The sequence below is a fragment of the Saccopteryx bilineata genome, chromosome 2 (genome assembly GCF_036850765.1).
Source record: "Saccopteryx bilineata isolate mSacBil1 chromosome 2, mSacBil1_pri_phased_curated, whole genome shotgun sequence".
Lineage (NCBI taxonomy): Eukaryota > Metazoa > Chordata > Mammalia > Chiroptera > Emballonuridae > Saccopteryx > Saccopteryx bilineata.
In genome coordinates, this window is record NC_089491.1 from 203,286,849 (window position 1) to 203,300,754 (window position 13,906).

Consider the following 13,906-nt stretch of genomic DNA (forward strand, 5'->3'; position numbering starts at 1 on the left):
AATCTGAATCTAGGTAAACTCTAAACCTGGATCTTAAATCACAAATGACCTTTATCCAGTTTCAAACCATTTTTAAAATGTTTATTCATTGATTTTATTGAAGGAAGAAGAGAGGGGAAAGAGAGAGGAACATCAGTCTGTTTCTGTATGTGCCCTGACCATGGATTGAACTGGCAACCTCTGCACCTTGGGATGACATTCTAACCAATTAAACTATCGTGCTAGGACATAGTTCCAAACAATTTTTAACTGCTTGAATATACTTCAAATAGCCTCCCAAAGAACTCTGATTTAAAATCATATATTGAAGGTATAAGCATACCACATCATTCATTAAAATTTTGCATGTTGTTTCTTCTTTGAAAACCCTTCCCTAGAAAGCTCATAGGTATTCATCTTTTCGAGGATACAAAATCCATCTTGAGTGGAGCTGAGCTCTCCTCCTCCAGACAGTATTTGCTGCATTGTCTTCTATGCTTCTTTAGTAGCTTGTTTATATCTTGTGAAAGAACTTAACCTCATAATTACAAGACTTTCTTTAAGGCAGCTTGACTGTTCTATTTCTTTGGTACCTGGGAAGAGCTAAGCATATTCTTCTAAAATAAACACATTGAAATCCTTCAAGCCCCCCCCCCAAAAAAAAAAAAAAAACAGAAAAGTCATTTTGTAAAAAAATTCTTCTTTTTTTTTTTTTTAATTAAGTGAGAGGCGAGTAGGCAGAGACAGACTCCTGCATGTACCCTGACCGGGATCCACCCAGCAAGCCCACTACCAGGCGATGCTTTGCCTGTCTGGGCCGCTGCTCCATTGCTTGGCAAATGCACTATTTTAGCACCTGAGATGAGGCCATGGAGCCATCCTTCACACCCAGGGCCACCTCGAAACCATGGTGAAGGAGTGGATGGGCGGGTGGGGAGGAGAAGCAGATGGTTGATTCTCCTGTGTGCTCTAACCTAGTATTCCACACTCCCAGCCAGTACTCTACCACTGAGCCAACTGGCCAGGAACAGAAGAAATTCAAGAATAGATAATGAATATACTTTTTATAACAGGATAAAAAATAAAGGCATATAATTTATATATAACTAGAACAAGTTAAATCTCAAAGATGTGGAAGAATACTGTTAAAGCCATATCTATTTTCTAACCTACCGCAATATATTTCTGACAATTCTATCAATACAAAAAGATCAAAATTCATCCAGAATACTTTTCCACAGTGCACAAGAATTAAAAATCGACAGATACAGTACTCTGCTCATTTCAAGGTAAAGCCTTAGGTTTGAAGGACATCCTAGATCACATCAAACATCAACACTGACATCTGCTGGAAATGCACACTGTCCACATTTTCTGCAGCTGGTTTAAAAAGAAAAAAAGAAAAAGTGCACAGAAAGAAGATGATAAGAAATTACTTAAAAACTACCTCAAAACCTAAACAAAAAACTAATATATCAATGCGAGGTGAACAATCTTGGGCTTTTTTTTAAATAAGATAATCTTGACAAACAAATTTTGAACAGAAACCATAGATCTGTGACTTTGAATTGGCCCCCCGAAATATATTTGATTTTTAAAAGCAAACTAAGATACCTATCTCTGTAGGGGAAGGAGTCATTTACTTTCCACTTCACGTTTCATAAATAGCACAATTTGGGCTCTCTGGATCAGAGAACAGGCTGAGTCACACTGAAGCCTCTGTTTTCATGAATCTGGAGAACACAGGTTTGATGGCTGGTTCGCTGCTGTGGTTCATATGTTACCCATTCTCCAAAGTTTCCTTTCTGCTGTCTAACTTGTAAGATTAATTAAGTATTTGGGGAATACTTACAGTCAAACTAAAGAAGAATATACATTCCTCTACTTGTTTGCTTATAAATTTTAGGTGTAATTAGATGTCAAATATTTTTCATATTTATTTTTCTTATTTATTGAAACCTTTCTGGTAAGAGAAATAATTCTGTGACTCAAGAAAAATATTTTGTTTTATGTTACAGAAATTAAAAAAAAAACACCAAACCACTATATTTATAATTATTAACTGTAAAAATGAACTCCTGGCTTCCTAGTATAAGTTTTCCTTGTTAAACAGATGTTCATATTTTCTTCTAAATTTACTCCATAAGTTTTCTTTTTAGGGAAACAGGTATTTATTATGTCTCTTTTTGTTTTTTTATCTTTTTATTATAAAATATAACAAGTATGCAAAAAATACATTAAACACACATGTACAGTTTAATGCATTATAATAAAATAAGCACTCATGTAACCATTGCTCAGATTGAGAAATGCAACATAGGCAATTATGCTTACAAAAGTCTTCATTGCCCCTTCTCGATTATACTCCAACCTTTGCTCTTTTTTTACATTTTAACCTCTAAGTATATATCTCTAAACACTATAGTGTAGCTGGGATTTTAATTTTATATAATGGAGTCATGGTGAATGTTTTCTTCTATTTTGCTTCATTCAATCAATGTTCTGTGAGCTTTGTCCATGTTGTTGCATGCAGCTGTAATTTGTTTATCTTTATTGTTCAATATTGTTTCATTTTATGACTATATTACCATTTGTTCATCCAATCTATTGTTGATGGATACTTGGGTCATTTCTGGTTGGGGGCTGTTTCTAATTTTTCTATGAGCATTTCTATGCATATTCCATGGTGCTTTTGAAATGTAGAAAAGAAAGGCTCTTATCATAAGTAATTTTTAGTAGAACTTACTTTCTCTAAAACAAAAAGAATTTTAGCAGAACTCACTTTTTCTAAAAGACTCCCTACCCTTGTCCTTGAGGCTGGTTTCCCAGGCTGTGGCCTTGGGATAGTTTCCCAAGGTTGCAAATGTTCCCAGAATGTTTCTCCCTGAATTAATCTTATAATAAACATTGTAAGAAAGCTTGTTTCACTGCTTTGTTTTACTGCTATGCTTCCCCTACTCTCCATTTCCCACTCAGTGTGTAATTTTGTCTTTAAAAGCTAGCCCCAAACTGTGTTTGGGGCTGCATGATTTGAATGACTTAGGTCTCCATGCAGTAGCCGGCTTTGAATAAAAATGACTCCTTTAAATTTGAACTTAGGTGTGAAGAACATCTGTATACTCTCACTGTTTCCCTACAACACATTTGCAGATATTTTTGTTAGCTATAAACCTAAGAGTGGATTTTCTAGGTCATAGATTATATGGCTTTTCAATTCAGTAAGTAAACCCTAAATAAAGTGGTTTATCTATATGTATTCTACCCAGAAGTATACAAGTGTTTCATTTTTTGCCAACACCTGATACTGCCCAATTTTTTAATTTCTGCAGTTGGGATAAGTTTGTAGTAACATCTCATTTTGTTTTTTAACTTGCATTCAATATCCTCTTTTAGAAAAGTACTTACACAAGTCTCTTGGCCATTTTACTACTTGACTATCAGTCTTTTTCTTATAAATTTCTAGAATTTTTTTTTTACCTCTGTTTGGCCCTCCCATTCAGCTTCTTAATGTTATCTTTTGTTGAACAGAATTACTTAATTTAAACATAGTAAAATATATTGAGTTGTACCACACAAACAACTTTAGACTGAATGCTTAAATTTGAGGTTCTGGAAAGCAAGTAGCCTCATCTTTATGGGGATATATATATATATATATATATATATATATATATTGCATCTAAGGATGCAAATAAAGACAAACTATGTGTCTTCAGATAAATTTTCCCAGTTATGAGCTGAGCCTACCCTTGTAGATATTCTAAAACACTTAAGAATCAATCTGATAAACAGGAGTTTATCTACATTCCTATTAAATTCCCCATTCTCTTTCCATCAATTGTATGGCTTTCCACTGGGTCACACAAGGAGGTCAGATCACCCTTGTCTCCTTCTTTTTGTTACCTCTCCATATCAAATCAATTACAAAGCCCACACCTTGCAATTTCTATATTTTATGTTTCTCCCCATTCCTTTAGCAGCCAGGATATGCATCTCTTGCATCTCTAATTGGGACTGACAGTCCTAATTTCTTCCACCTTGAATCCACCACACATTCACGCCAATGCCATATTTTCCATAAGCCACTTCTTTTTATTCTCTATAGAGAGAAAATGAAGGTCTTTTAAATATTTTATTTTTTATCAATATGTTTTTAGTTGAAATAGAATTGACATATAACATTGTATTAATTTTATATGTACAACATAATGATTCAATATTTTCATATATTGCAACATGATCAACACACATAGTTCTAGTTCTTTTACTTGTGATGAGAACTTTGAAGATTTACTCTTTTAACAACTTTCAGATATAGAATAAGGTATTATTAATGTAGTCACCAGGTTGTATATTAAATCTTTAAGACTTATTTATTTTTTTAACTGAAAGTTTGTACTATTTGATCACCTTCACCCATTGTGCCCATCCCCAGCCCCAAACTCTGGCAGCTACAATGTGTTATGTTATAACAGAATCATAACTCTGTCTATGAGTTAGGCTTTGTTTTGTTTTATTTTATTTTGGGGTTCCACATATAAGTGAGATCATATAATATTTTTCTTGGTCTGACTTATTTCACTTACCATAATGCATTCAAATTCCATGCATATTGTCATAAATGACAAGATTTTATTTTTTTATGACTGACTAATATTTCATTGTGTACTATATACCTTTTTTTTTTATGCATTCAACTATCAGTTGACATAGGTTACTTCCATGCCTAGGCTACTATAAATAATGCTGCAATGAACCTACCTTTCAAGTTAGCATTTTCATTTTCTTCAAATGAATACCCAGAATTGGTATACAATAGTTCTATTTTTTTTTATAAATAAATTTTTATTTTAATGGGGTGACATCAATAAATCAGGGTACATATATTCAAAGAAAACATTTCCAGGTTATCTTGTTATTTAGTTCTGTTGCATACCCATCACCCAAAGAGAGATTATCCTCCATCACCCTCTATCCAGTTTTCTTTGTACCCCTCCCCCTCTCCCTCCTTCCCTCCCCCCACCCCTCATAACCACCACATTCCTGTCCATGTCTCTTAGTCTCACTTTTATGTCCCACCAATGTATGGAATCCTGCAGTTCTTGTTTTTTTTAAGTGTTTTTAAGTGATCCGATGTCATCATTTCTTCTAGCTGAATAGTATACCATGGTGTGTATGTGCCCCATCTTCTTTATCCAGTCTTCTATTTTTTTTACAGTGATTAAAGGCATTTAAGCAAACTATTGGCCAATACAGCAAGAATCCATAAAAGAGTAGTGTCCTTAACATGTTCACCAAGTCCAAGTTGGCCCCATCACCATGCCAAATCCCTGAAAAATGCAACCCAACCACAGTTCAGTCTGTTAGGAGCTGTCACAGGGAGCAGGAGTCCAGGAAAAGTCCACACAGGAAAAGTCCGCATGGCACTGGAATTGTTGTCACCATTCTATACTTTGCAGCTATGTCCAAGTCCCAATGACCGCTGCTTCTAGCTGGTAATGATTCAGGTAGGCTGGAAAAGCCATTTGCAGCATGCGTGGATATGGAGCTTCTGTTCTCCTCTGCCTGGAGAGTTGAGACCAGGTTGCTTTTCCCTAGAGCTCTGTGACTGTGGCATGGTAAAGAGAACCTTGTGATACACTAAGCTGGGTGGCAAAGGTAAATTCATAATACAAGTTGGCAAAAGGGGCAAAGAAAGCTCTAAATTAGGAGTAGGTCCCAGCCTGAGATACGAGTGGGTCATTGAGGTAGGAGGGATAAAGGAAACACTATATATTAAGAAAAGCAGCAGAAAATAGAGATCTTTGAGGGAAGGATAAAAAACCTGACTATTCAGGCAAAACATAGTTAAGTGGCCCTTGTGCAAATGAGATCAGTTTACCTGCTTCTTGGAAGAAATACCCTAGGCTTGTCCACAGTGTCGTAGATGGGGCCGACAACCCTGGGCACCTTCAGCCTTCAGCGGCAAACTCCAGCATTCTGGGCAAGGTTAGGTCATAGGTGGCTGGAGCAGGGCTGGAAGAGACTGAACCCTCCCTTAGAGGAGCGAGGGGGAAGCCTACCTTCCAGTGTCCCTGTTTCCTCACAGCAGAGGCATGCAAGCCTGGCAGGCTTTAGCTCAATGACCTTCCTTTCCACTATTGAAGCAGGACCCAGATGGCATCCTATGAGACCCCTTTGGGGCGTTGGAGCCTTTAAGGGTGTATCCTAAAAGCTGGTAGTTCCTCTGATCTCTATTGGGCTTTTTTTTTTTGAGGAACGTCCACAATGTTACCATAGTGACTGCACCAAGTTACATTCCCACCAGCAGTGCACAATGTTTCCCTTTTCTCCACATCCTCATCAACACTTGTTATTTCTTGTCTTTTTGATAATAGTCATTCTAAGAGGTGTAATGTGATATATCTCATTGTGGTTTTGATTTGCATTTTGTTGGTGATTAGTGATGGTGGGTATCTTTTCATGCATCTGTTGGCAATCTATATGTGCTCTTTGGAAACATTTCTATTCAGCTCTTCTGCTTGTTTTTAAGTTGAATTGTTTGTTTATTTGTTTGTTTGTTTGTTTGTTTGTTTTATGCTATTGAGTTGTAGGAAGTCTTTGCATATTAACCCCTTATTAGATGGAAACCCACTGCTTGAAGACTTCAAGGGGGAAGGATGTGTGTGGCAAGGAGGATGAGGCCCTGAGGGAACTACTGTTACTGAAGGACGTGGAACAGCCTCCACTGGAGAAAGCAGAGCAGCCCAGGGCTTTAACCCAAGAGTTTCTGGCAGCAGTGGAGTCTGAGCTCCTGGAGGAGTGGGTGGACAACCTGGGAGGAACCAAGGCCCAATAGGAGACAGTAAAGCAAGCCAAAGATCTTATGTCCAACCTAGAGGGAAGGAGCCCTCATTTCTCCAGACCCAATACCCCCCTCCACACTTACCTGTCTCAACAAGGGCTGTCTTCAGTTTCTTCTTCCCAGGAAACAGGTCTGGGCAACCCTTTCCTTACCCAAGTCCAGTTCAAATGTCAGCTTCTCCTGGCTTTCTTGGTATCTCTGTCTGGACCCTCCACCTCCACCTCAACAGTGAAATAAACCTACATCCACCCAAAACAAACAAAAAAGCTAACAACAACAAAACCACAGACACATTATAGCAAGAGGCAGAAATTCTTTAACAGGCAGTTGGTTTGGAGTCTCCCTGTGGGCAGGGCTGAAACTTTTCTGAAACTGCTGCAGTCTGCCCCCTGTCCCTTCCTTCCCCATTTCTTCCAGGAGGCAGGTCTTTAGGTCTTTAGAACAGTCTGATGGTTCTGCCCATTTTCTGTGGCTCTCTCATCAAGAAGTCTCTTGAATGTTTAACCCATCCTAACATCTCCTTCTTAGCAGACTCGAATTCCTTGTTAATGTAATTCTGACTATCGTTATGTTTCATCACTAACTGCAGGATTCCCAACTTCTAGCTTTTCTTTTACTATTCCTCACGAAGTGGCAGCCAAAAGGTTCCCTCTGTCCACAGCTGAAGTCCATGTGGTCTCTATGATCCCATTCCAGCCTGTCTCTCCAGCTTCCTCCTTTACCCCTCTCTGTCTCACATTGCATGTGCAATGACATTACATTTGTGGAAGCCTGAGGTATGAATTTTGTGGTGATCTAGCTTACTCATTTACTCTTATCTATTCATAAGTTGAAAGAATACAAATAAGCTAAGTCTTATCTTTTGGAATTTTGCAAAAATGCAACAAGGTAATCATTTTAACAACCTCTCTTATCTTTATCTTAAAATATTGTAACCATTTACCCACACATGTGGCAGATATGCACTTGATATTGGCAAGTAAGAGAATTTAATAAGATGTCCATATTTTGCCAAAACATCAGTTAATTCAAGTTAAAGAGACATTATTATTAGATTTTGAGTCAAAAGCACAGGTGATTATACTTTTGACTTAACAAACTTAAAGTTTTGGTATTGTGCAATTAAATAAGACTTATGGTAATATTCTCCTTATCATTATGAGCATGATAAAGCTTTTAGAAAGTTGCATGACACTAAAAATTAGTGGGAAAATTGTAAAGCTAGGGAATTTTGTGTTCCATAGATTCATCTCCTGTGCTCTTTCTCCTCCATCATTGCAAAGAAGTGAGCGACCTCTCTCTCCTTTTCCACAGCCATCACATTGTTCCTTGGTACACCAATTATCCAATTGCATTGCAGCTATTTGTTGACACATATATCTGCCCAACTCTTCTTTGGGTTCTTTGAGCTTGGAGACTACTGATTCAAGTTAATCTTAGTGTCCTCAATGTTCACCATGGTGCAGGGCACAGGTTAGCATTTTCTAAATTCTTACAGAAGAAAGAATGAGGGTGGGCACGGAGAGGTGAAGAATGGGTGGGAAAGAGGGATGGAGTGGAAGAGAGGACAGGAATAAAGTAATATGAGTTTAAGCCATTTTTCCATAAAGTCTCTTAAAGTATGTAAATCTCACTAACTGTAGATGAAAAATATTTCCTATTCAGGGATTGTTAATGAGCAGTGAATAGGTTGGGAGGAAATGGAGTGGCTCCCAGATTCTTTTAAGTCACATCAGATGAAATAATTGGTCAATACATCTTTTCATATACCTCTCCCAGAAGGTGGTTCTGCTGGGAGCTGGGAAAGTCAAAAACTTTTATCAGAGCTCAGAGCTTTGTGAAAGGATATAGAGGAAGCAGGGAGGAAAAGAAAGAAACCAACTAATTAAAACAAGATGAAGACATTAAAAAGCATTCAGACTGTGTGTGTATATTCTGTACAAATCAATTCCCAATGCAATTCTTATAATTTGTTCCCAAGTAATTGGCCTATGTTCCTCCACTGCTTTGCTGTTGATGCTAATGAACACACAGGCTCTAGGTGCCTGGGAAAAGGAACAAATACATAAATAAAAACATTCAGCCAGTAATAGGATAAGGCATTTCCATGCAAGGCAACAATTTCTGATTTTCTGACTTAGAAATATTTTTTTTTTTTTGTGACAGAGACAGAGACAGATAGAGACAGGAAGGGAGAGAGATGAGAAACATCAATTCTTCATTACTGCTCCTTAGTCTCCTTGGTTCACTGATTGCTTTCTCATATATGCCTTGACTGGGGATGGGGGTGGCTACAGCAGAGCAACTGACCCCTTGCTCAAGCCAGTGACCTTGGGCTTCAAGCTAGCCACCATAGAGTCACGTCTATGATCCCATGCTCGAGCCAGCAACCCCACATTCAAGCTGGTGAGCCCGTGCTCAAGCCAGTGACCTCAGAGTTTTGAACCTGGGTCCTCCATGTCCCAGTTGGATGCTCTATCTACTGCACCACTGCCTGGTCAGGCCTGATTTAGGAATATTTTAAAAGATGTAGAAAGATTGTGAAGATATGCTCTCTCGCTCATTCTTATAAGGAGTCTTTCTTAAAAGAATACATTCATAAGGTACTACATCAACCAGAATATTTGTCCCTACATTCTTTTGTCTATAGATAATGAGTTAGGTAATCACATTTTTTTTTTATTTAGTGGTAGGAGAGAAGGTTTAGTTCAACACATTCTAAATTACTCTATTTAGTGGAACAGTTAAAGGAGTTCAGAGTGGGTTGTGGGCTGAGAGATACCAGCTTATTTCTTCAGACTATTTTTCCAAATCATGGAAAATTTTAAGATTCTATCAATCTTTCTATAGATAAGCAGTGGTTGCATTGTTTTGACAGCCTGAAAAGTTGAGTTCAATGGAATATTCTGGCTCTGCATTTTCTACTGAGGCTAGGAGATAAATTGAAGAGTAAACAGTCAGCCGGTACCTACTAAACATAAAACTCGGGGCTAGGCAGTGAGTGCTGCCCAGAGGTGAATAAGACTGGTTCCTCCTGATAAGAAAGTACCTTTTCTTTAGGCAGAATCAGATTTGTAAATAACAAGACAATAATATCAGGAAGAATAAAATAAATACAAAAATAGTGGTAAAAGCAATAAGCACTGAGAAAACAGAACAAGAAATAATTAATGTCACACTGATGGTGTGAGGAAGGGAAAGAATGCTTCTGGATGCAGTAGCATTTAATTTGGCAGAAAGGGACCTGGTCAGTGGTTCAGTGGATAGAGTGTTGGCCCAATGTAGGACATTCTGGGTTCGATGCCTGGTTAGGGCACACAGAGGAAGGACCATCTGCTTCTTCCTCCCTTCCACTCCCTCCTTTTTTCTCTCCCTTTTACCCTCCCACAGCCAATGGCTTAATTAGTTCAAACATGACCCCAGGTGCTGAGGATAGCTTGTTGGAGTGCATCAGCCTCAGGTGCTAAAATTAGCTCAGTACTTGAAATTAGCCCTAGATGAGGTTGCCAGGTGGATCCTGGCTGGGGCACTTGCAGGAGACTGCCTCACTATCAACCCTCCTGTCACCTAAGAAAATACTACTACTACTATTAATAATAATAATAATAATAATAATAAAAAATTTGGCAGAAAGGATGACCTGACATTTAACAGGAAAGAGGGCTGCAATGTTGTACCTTCTTTACTTCATTCAGGTATCTGATCAAATGTCACCTCCTTGGAGAGCAGTACCTCATTGCCCTGGTTAATGTAGTGACTCTGCTAGCAAATGTTTCCTAAGGTATGTTGCACACACTTAGCTGTCTTTCTCAGTAAAATTAGAATAAATAGATATTAACCAATTTTGATGAATTAGGTCACCTTTTGGAGAGAGGAGTGGGTGAGGAGATAACCAACTAAATAGATTAACAGATTGATTAATTTAAAATAGAAACTCATGTTATCAATAAAATGTAAATAGGGGATGATATAATCACACAGAAACTAGTTATACTTTTAGAGAATTAAGAGCAGAGTATTCCAAGAGCTGTTATATTAATAGCCTTTTACTATTCTTCCACAAAACAACATACATATATTCACATAGTTTGGCAAGATAGTATGTTTTACAGGACATTTTAATGTTCTGCATTTGGCAAACTCACTCACTTAAATGGTGCATGGTTGAAGAAACAATGTAAATGCATTCAAAGTAAAAAATAAAGAAAAATAGTATGAAGCAATTTAAATGAAAAGCAATAAATAGTTACTCAAACAATCAGAAATTTTGAAAACTCAAGAGTATTTAAGCAATATCCTATAATCCTACCATCAAGATTACTTTCCTTTGTAATTAAGCCATTTTTAAAAACTACTTTTTAAATACACAACTCTATGATACTTTACTAATGATTGAAACAAAGATTGTTTTGAGTTTTTCTATTAAAAATGCTACAATGAATACATTTATTCATAAATAGTTTTTCAATATTTAACTTACTTTTTAAGAATAAAATGAGTTGGATAATGAGTAGAATATTCACATCACTGTATTCAAGAAGAGAGAGTAATTTTCAGGTAAGCTTATTTTAAATAGTTTTGTGGTATAGTAAAAGGTTTGGGACAAGGGTGGGAGCTTGGCCATCCTAGGTCAGTGTATTTTCAATATTCTGTACTGTATTATTTTGTTTTAGTCATTACTCTGTGTGTTTTTGCCATTTAATCTTCTCAGAGCCTAGCATGGTGCTTTGCATAAAACTAGATTTTTAATGTGTGTTTATGGAACTGAGACAGTGCTAATAAAAGTATCTAAAAAAACCTATGATAAAATATGATATGGATATATTAATGCTTATCAAATGTAATTAGAAATATTATTTCAATAAATATAATAAAGTACTTTACTTTGTTTAAAAGCACAGTTTTAATGATGATGAATACATCCATTCTATTACTTATTCTTGAGCACAGTTTAAAAAAAAGGGGAATTCAGATAGTTAAGCTTAGCTATATCAGTCACTTTCAATTTGACATGGGTTGTGGTCTGTGATCATATCACACTGGAACATGAAATAAAAATTTTTAGAGTAAAATATTACTTGATTCTATTTTTGAAATGTTCTCTCTGTCTGTGCAGCAATGATCAGGACCTGTTGTGGTGGCAAATTACCAGAAGATAAAGTTTCACTACTAAACAGGAAAGACAGTGATAGTGAGAACATGGTTGCTTTGAAAGGGATGTGTAACCTAAGAACTAGGATGAAAAATAGAAGATTCAGAAGAGTAATCTGAAGAATGAATAATAAAATAGCAGTCACAATTAATATGTATTGATTGCTTGTTGTATGCCAGTCACTGTTCTAAGCACAATATATACTATATATAGTGGTTGTCTCCACGGCAATTAAATCAGAATGTCTGGGGAAGGGACTGACCATCAATATATTTTTTTGTTTTTTGGGAGGGCTTTTTAGTGAGAGGAGGGGGGCAGAGACAGATTCCCACATGTGCCCTGACCAGGATCCAACCAGCAAGCCCACAGAAGGCGATGCTCTGTCCATCTGGGGTCCTTGTTCCGTTGCAACTGGAACCATTTTTAGCACCTGAGGCAGAGGCCACGGAGCCATCCTCAATGCCCGGGGCCAACTTGCGCTAATGGAGACTTGGCTTCAGGATGAGAGGAGAAGAGAGAGAGCAAGGGAGAGAGAGAAGCGAGAGGAGAAGGGGTGGAGGAGCAGATGGGTGCTTCTTCTGTGTGCCCTGACTGGGAATTGAACCCGGGATATCCACATGCTGGGTCAATGCTCTACTACTGAGCCAACAGTCAGGGCCGCATCAATAATTTTTAAACATGTCCCAGATAATTCCAATCTATAGCAAAGTCTGAGAACCACCACTCAACAGCCATGCAAGGTAAATATTCTTGCTACTATTTCCAACTTAAGATGTAAACAGAATCACAGAGCTATAAACTTGCCAATGCTGAAGAGTTGAAAAGTTGAGACATGAGTCAGCTGGCCTGATTCCAAAGCCCTTGACTTTAACAACTGCCATGCCTCCCACAGTGCCTTAGTGCCAGTTTTAAGGAGTAGCCCTTGATATTTATGAGTTTAAGAAAATTTTATTTACTTATTTTTCTTTGTGAGAGAGACAGACAGGAAGGGAGAGAGGCAGGCAGGAAGGGAAAGAGACAAGAATTATCAACTTGTAGTTGTGGGACCTTACTTGGTTCATTGATTGCTTTCTCATACGTGCCTTGACCAGTGGGCTACAGCAGAGTGAGTGACCCCTTGCTCAAGCCAGAGACCTTTGGATTCAAGACAGCGACCATGGGGTCATTTCTGTGATCTCATACTCAAGCCAGCAACTCTGCACTTAAGCTGGTGAGCTTGTGCTCAAGCTGGATGAGCCCGCACTCAAGCCAGCAACATCAGGGTTTCAAACCTGAGTCCTCAGCATACTAGGGTGATGCTCTATCCAATGCACCACTTGGTCAGGTGAGTATGGGAAATTTTAATACACATCTTAACAATAATCATTTTAGGAAGCCATAACCTATTCTTATGTAGTTTGTTTCCTACCACAATCTGAAATTGGTCTCCCTGGCCTATATTTATCATGCACAAGTTGTCAAAACTGGCCCTTCCCTCTAACCCAGTTCCTTAGCCCCTCCTTTCAGATGTTACTGGTTTGATTTGCCTTAGAGCCCACCCAAGACCACAGCAAGTGGTTGTACTTGTGAAAGAGGAAGAGGCCCAGTGATAAAGCCAAGCAGGGCAGGCAGAGACTTCCCTGTTAGGAGGCTCCGTTCACAGAATCCAGGTTTTGACAGCTAGATGTCAGTTACTAAGACTTCTTTTGTTCAACCTTCTCTCAGGCTTCTAGTTCCTCATATGTCTTTCTGCTTTGGGGTCCAAGCTTTCTGGTTAGCTTTGCCACTCTACTATATGACTTTGGGCAAGAGTAAGCTTTATAAGCTCTTCCAGATTCATGGACTATGTTATGTACCATTCTGAATGAACTTTGAAGATCTGCTTGACTAAATGTTTGGCTCTATGGCACTTCATTGCTCTAAAGTTCAGAATGTACTCCTGCGGACTGCTC